Raw genomic sequence first — 7317 nt, 5'->3', positions numbered from 1 at the left:
TAAAGCTGGGGGAAGAAGAAGGAAGGGGGGGACGTCCATTAGGCGTGATGGAGCCCTGCTTTCCTGGAGATGGCTGAACACCTGCCTGCCCATGGGAAGTAGTGAATGAATACCTTGTTTTGCTTTGCTTGTGTGCGTGGCTTTTGCTTTACCTAAACTGTCTTTATCTCAACCTACGAGTTTTCTCACTTTTACCCTTCTGATTCTCTCCCCCATCCCAGCAGAGGGAAATGAGCAAGCGACTGTGTGGTGCTTAGTTGCCGGCTGGGGTTAAACCACAACATAGTGTAACTTGCACAAGAGTATTTGCATTCATAAATTTAAAAAGAAACAAAGCTGTGGTGTCTTACAAAATTTGACTAATTAAAAGCCTAAAAACCCCAAATTGACTTTGATGTAACAGAACAAACACTGTTGCAATGCTGACTGCTTTGGCAATCACCCTATTATACAGTATTCCTGTGATTGCAGAAACTTAATACAACAAAAATAGTGTGAAACCACATGGAGGAAGAAGGTGACACCTATGTTAAACAAAACCAGTTTTGGTCATTTACATTCATTACCTCACAGATTGTTCTCCTGCCCTCGTATGTTCACCTGCAGCAAGATGTCTGTGTCCCAGCGGCCTGGCTAATTTCACTTATACATGACACAGGGGACAAGGGACATCAGCTATCAACTCCTAACTAAACCTCTTGGATTCCTCTTGCTGACAATGGGTTTTAGACATAGGTTTTATTCACTTTGCGAGTTAGTTATTATGGCATGAACTTTTGCGTCAGAATCTTGCTTAAAGGTTCCTCCTCCATAAACTTTTGGGAAGGCTGCTACCCATGGTCTGTGTATCCTCTCATTTGGGCATCTTTGTGGCTACAACCTTGCTGCCATCCGCCTGTATCACAGTTCAAGTCTTCTGCTTAAGCACCATCATGCTGTGGCCCTATCAGAGCTCAGGCCTTCTGGTCTTGCTGTAAACAGCACACTCCTTGGTGTTCAGCCCTTTGACTGATGTTAACCATGTCCTTGGTTATCAGCATATGATGTTCTTCAACCTTTGCTTGGTATTGTTTCTTCTGGTGCTTTTACATACGTACATTTCCTCTGTAATTCATTCTACTTATCTTTGTGTTTATATTACAAACCTCTGCATGTTATGCAAGGCCAAGTCTGGGAAAAAGGCTCAACTCTATTTCGAGCTTCAGAGAAACCTGAAAAATTAATCCACATGTTCAGCTCCAGAAATAGCAAGTATATATTTATATCCAGCAATTTCTTTGCTCATTTCTGCAGCATAAATAAGACCCCACAGGCCTTCTTGCATCTGTCCTCCACTGATGAAGGCATGGCTGTCTCAGTTCATTCATGTTCTTAAACAGAACGTATTACCTTGGCTTTGAATGCTCTCCAGCTAAAAAAGGATCGTGGAGGTCACATTTGCTCATCATTCTGTGTTACACCATTGCAAAACTCAGCTGTAGGTTAATGAGGGAATTACATTCTCTCATTCCTTTAAATGTCTGTCTCATCTCCCCCATGTGGGGCAAAAAATATATGTCTAATTTTCTTAGGGAAGGCAAGTTTCTAGAAAGTCACTCTGCAATTGGAACACAACCTCCAATGATTCAGGTGATTCTGAATTAGGAATTCAGAGAAGGAATGCTTCCTATAGGGTCAACTGCCAGCTGTGTTGAGGGCCTGTGGTGGCCCTCAAAGCTCTTACGACTGGGGATGTGTCAGAGCCCAATACTCTCTGAGCAGGTTCTTTGAGGTGTTCCACAGGAGGAGGGCCTCATCTTTAATACCAAATTTCCTTATTTGTAGATATTTGATGTTACACAGGATTTTGACTTAGCAGAGTGATACAGCAATGTACTAAAATCCCAAGTGCAATATAGCAATTGCAATACACAGTTGGGTCACAACACAAAGCCGATTGCCATTACCAGTCCCTGTATGCTCACCGTTACAACACTGGGCATCCCAGTCTCCAGGGAGGAATACGTGAGTTGAAACCAGCTCAAGTCAGTTGCTCTCTTCAAAGTTCATTTTCTTGGTTGTTCAGCTTTTATACTTTTAGGTTTGGCTGAGTCGCCCACACGCTTCTCCACCCATGCTGTTTCTCTCCCCTAATTATCTCAGGCAAGGCTGTTTACACAACTCAAAACCCCACTGGTACAGCTGGGTATCTAAAACAAAGGTCACCCTCAACACCCTTTGTGCTAAGTTCAGCTTTCCTTACAATGATTGGTGGCCATTCCTTATACTCTTCCCTGAGCTCATCATTCTTGCCCATCTTCTCTGAGCCTTCTTTTGTTGTAGGTGTTGTCACAGGGTGCGATTCTCTTCCTTCTTTCTTTTTATACCAAGAAAAACAAACTTGAAAAACATTCGTTAGTTACACTGAAGATAAAAAGTGAGTATGGCATTTGGTTTTGTGCCTCTATTCTCAAGGAAATGTTTTTAAAAAGCAACCCTACTAATAATTTTGCCACAGAAGACCACTAGATGTTTGAGGTTCAACTGGTACTGAACTTCAGCTGCAGCTTTTTGCTGAGGCCAGTGTCTTGCTAAATGAACCCTACCTTCTTAAATTTACAGGACTAATCAGTTCTTTGAGCAGCATTATTGAGAAAGCGTTTAAAGCAGTATATGAACATACAGATATAATTTCAGACAATTTTTAACAATTTTGTAAATGACAATACAGCCTAAAACCATTAGATGGGCCTCAAGAGTCTGTGACAGAGAACAGTAAGAATTCATTAATTTTAGCTTCTGCTAACTCTTACAGGCATATCTGAAACACAATTATGTTGGAGAGTAACAGCCAGCTGTTGTTGACTAATGATCTCATAATTTTATGTGTGTACAATGATCTTCTTGTTTTATATTTATCAAGGGACGAGCATGGCAAACTGACCCAACCAGGTAAGTAACTTCATGAAGACAAAGCTGATGATACATTGTCAAGGAAGGAAGATTTGTTATCAAAACTAAAAGATGGGCATGTTTTTCTCTCTATGAGGAAAGAGTGTCAAAGTGCTCACTGCACAGATCTGATACCTTTGTCCACGCTGAACTGTTCTGTACTAATCAAAGAAAAAAGTACTAGGATTTAACCTTCTCTGAAAATCTTTATGAAATAGACCCACCAAAATACTTACACAGGCTTGTAGCTACCCAAGCACTTTGTGGAAGTCTCAGTATAGGGCCTGGTAAACAAAATCTAAATCCTGTAAACCCAGCTTCCCTGCCAGCGTGTGCTGCGGACCATGTGCAGCGGCCAGGGCTCCCCATGCAGCGCCGTAGTCCCATGGCCTGTTTAACCGGGGTGTGCCGTGCTGTGAGGGACCATCTCCGCTCTGCACCAGCTCAAGCATGACAGAGGTGGCACAGGAGCCCGTCTCAGGTAAATGCTCCCAACTGCTTTCGTGGGACAGTTTTCAGCCACATTTATTCCTTGAGCTGCTCCACCATGAAGCCACACCAGCACAAGTGACTGGGTGTCCTGGTTTCGGCAGGGATAGAGTTAATTTCCTTTCTAGTAGCTGGTACAGTGTTTTGGATTTAGGATGAGAACAAAGTTGATAACACACCGATGTTTTAGTTGTTGCTAAGTAGTGCTTACACTAGTCAAGGACTTCTCAGCTTCCCATGCTCTACTGACTGAGAAGGCTGGAGGTGCACAAGAAGCTGGGAGGGGGCACAGCCAGGACAGCTGACCCAAACTGGCCCAAGGGACATTCCATACCATGTGACGTCATGCTCAGTACATAAACTGGGGGTCGGCGGGTGGTGAGCAATTGTACTGTGCATCACTTGTTTTGTGTATTATTATTATTATTATCATATTATTATTATCATTTTATTTCAATTATTAAACTGTTTTTATCTCAACCCACGAGTTTTTCTAACTCGTGCTCTTCCAATTCTCTCCCCCCATCCCACCAGGTGGGGGGGAGTGAGCGAGCGGCTGCGTGGTACTTAGTTGCCGACTGAAATTAAACCACGACACTGGGGAAGCAGAAGAACAAGAGTGAATGGCCAAGGATCAGGCTGGGAGGGAGTGGGAAACTGTTCCTTCTGGAGGACTTGTGTTGATTTACACTTAACGGGAGTAACGAGAGCCAGTGTGAAGGGAAGGGAGACAAAAGTCAATGGCAGGAATTAAGTACATCTTGATGTCCACCTCATTCAAGGACCATCTATCCCCATTATAACCTAAAAGTTAAATACCGAAGCTAACCCTCTCTCATAAAGTGGGAACGGGGAGGAGTCTCTACCGAACACCGCGGTAATTAATGAACTCACTCGAAATACTGAAGTGCCTCCCTTGCCTAATGTGATTTGATCAAACGCCTCCTCTCCCGGTCTAACTGGTAGGCTCATTCCTCCTCCCAACGTGTTGTAACTGAGGCAGGGTTGAAAGAAGACATGAGTGGGTGAGATCTGTAACATGGTGACTAAGGTAATTGCTTGCAACTGAAATTTAAAGAGTTCTTGTGCTCAACTCCAATTGATACTTTGCATATAATAATTTGGTGTTAATTAGAGAAAGAATGAAAACGCCAGTACTTCTCCACCCATGTCAATGCCTGCACTAGTAAGATATTAGGTCATGTTGTCTCCTGTTCACTTTGGGATGCTTCCATGCAAAACAGAAACACCTGACTCAGAGAGAACCCTGCAGCAGCTAGAGCATTTAGTTTGCAGAAAGATGCAAGCTTAGACAGAGAAGAGATTTGAATCCCAGCATCCGACTTCTGGGTGTAACATCGGGCAGAAGACGCAGCAAGTATCCTCAACCTTCTTCTCTGAAGTGCGTTAGGGCTGCATGTGACATCAAAGGGGATCGTTGGCTCGGCTCTGGATCCTGACAGGCCTAACACATGAGCAAGGTGGGGAATTGCGCAGTGCTGTCAAGACTGAAGCAGCTTTGCTGGTTCTCAGAAGCAGACCTAGAAGCACATCCGCATCGGGAGTATTCAGAGCTGAATCTGGATGGAGCATCATATGGAAATGACGGAAAATTATATGGACATTTCCCATGGAAATCTAGCCACCTGTAGACACTTAGATGTTGCCAGGCCTAAAACCTTATTTCACAGCAGAGGAATGATCCTTAGGGAAAATGGACAGCCCTGGTTTTCAACGCTTTCAAAGGGATCTGCAAATCATGTGCACCTTTGAAAATCAGAGTCCTGGGATGCGGCAGCAGTTGCTTACTCTTTCACTTTGGCTCAGGCCCCAGATTCGGAGCCAAACAGCTGAAAAGGTTCCTAATACGGAGATGTGAATCTATTTAACACAGCAAACCCAGATGAACTGCTGTACAAACTTAGATCCCAAGAGAAGCTAAATCATTACTGTAATGACCAAACCATACTGTCTCAAGAAGTTTTGGGACAAACTCTTCTTCTAAGTTTTCAACATGGCAACTTTACTTTTGCCTTTACTTTTGTGGAGCAGCAACAGTATTACTCAGAGCAAAATAAAGCTCTATTTTCTACAATTCAGAAACTTAGATACAGTAAGGGGAATCAATGTTGAGTGTGCGTATTATCATTATAAAATAAATATATTGCAGAATTATTGTAACAAGCTCTATAAGCAAACTAAACATCAGAAACCTGAGAAGCTCAGAATTAAATGTAAAATTCAAAAAATCTCAATATGTTCAGATCCGCAAAGGCTCAGTAAGATGCACAACCCTAACCCTGTGTTCTAACACAGCAATTGTACTCATACAATTAATACAATACAGTTATGTTTTAAAGACCGTAACCAAAATTAGGTTTTCTTTCTTCTCTCATGGTATTAAGTCTGTTAAAAGGTGTCTGGCACACCTTCCTCAAATCCTGATTTTTTCCTGCAGAACCTGCCCTGCTACTTGGCAGTGCACATCACTGAGTTGTACATATCTGTACAATTAATGTACCTGCTAATTAGATGAGTTGTTTGTGGTATAACTCTAAGACCAAGGCAACAGAACGGAGCAGAAATTTTCAGGGTTAGTAATAAATGTTTCCAAATTGTAACATACAGCTTGTTTATTGAATGGAATATGAAACATTTTGAGAATTCGGTGTAGTTTAATGTCTCAGAATATACTAGGAATAGGATATATTAGACTTCTGTTGATCTGAACGTGCTGCCAGAAAGACAAGCATCTCCCATTGAGATGCATTAGCAATGACACACAGAAGGAAAACTAAACTCAAATGGGCAGTGAATTAGGTATTAAACAAGTGAATAACCACTCTGTCAGAATAATTCTCTCCCCTGAAGTAAGATCAGTCAAGGTTTTATGTAATTCTAAAAAAATCTGAATATGGCTGTCAGACACCAGCAGTATTCTAAGAAAGTCAAGCACATGGTATCTAGACGTCAAAATGTAAAATTTTGACTTATGATTGAAAGCCAAAGAGGGAAGCAGATTGAGTTACACAGTGAGTACATACGGTACAGCTTTGATTTTTTTTTTTTTATCATATGTATTTTTAAGGCAGTGCTCTTCAGGTTTATTTTAGTACTTTACTTGCAAAAAATTCTGTAAATCTCTAAAGCCATTGATGAGCTGGAAGACATTGCAGATGGTAGCCCACAAAATGGGGAAAATGCATAATGTACTACTATTTGCTAGCACCCCCCCCCATTTCTGCTAAAAAAGAACAAATGCCAAATTTAGCTCAATGAAAATTAATGTGTGACAAACATTCAGTAATAATCTCAACAGACCCATGAAACAAAAAAATTACACAAAATGAAAAATTCTCAAAAGTCAAAATCCCCTTTGCTTTACCATGAACATATTAATGTATCCAGACAAATTTTACCTTTTTCCCCCCAACGTAACTCTCTGAACAGAAACTTGCCTGAAGAAAGCAAAGTGATACCCAAGTAACCAACCACTTTGTACCCTTATTGCCGGTTAAAATGGCTAAAAAGCCACGTGTCAGACACTACAAGTAAGACATCTTTTTAAAAACAGTTCTCTGTATATTTGGTTTCAGATACTCGACAGTTCAGCTTTCTTTGCAAGTTTGTATGTGACCATGAAGGCTAGAAACTAACTTTAAAACCCCTCTTCAAAGTTGAGAGTTTCCCTTAACTACTTCAACAAAAATTTCATTTGGAGCTCACCACAGCCTTTAGGTAGCCTTTTTTGTTCTTCTCTTTGCTAAACAGTTGCACAGGCATCAAACTGCCGCGCAACACATTGCAGCACCTGTGCCAACCCACAGTAACGGAGACGCAGCGCTCCTGCAGGCACTGCGACCACGGAACGCGTTTTTATCCCGGACAATGAATCAC

Source organism: Aptenodytes forsteri, unplaced genomic scaffold, assembly GCF_000699145.1.
Source record: "Aptenodytes forsteri isolate BGI_AS27 unplaced genomic scaffold, ASM69914v1 Scaffold123, whole genome shotgun sequence".
Taxonomy (NCBI): domain Eukaryota; kingdom Metazoa; phylum Chordata; class Aves; order Sphenisciformes; family Spheniscidae; genus Aptenodytes; species Aptenodytes forsteri.
Note: the sequence above shows the minus strand (reverse complement) of the source record.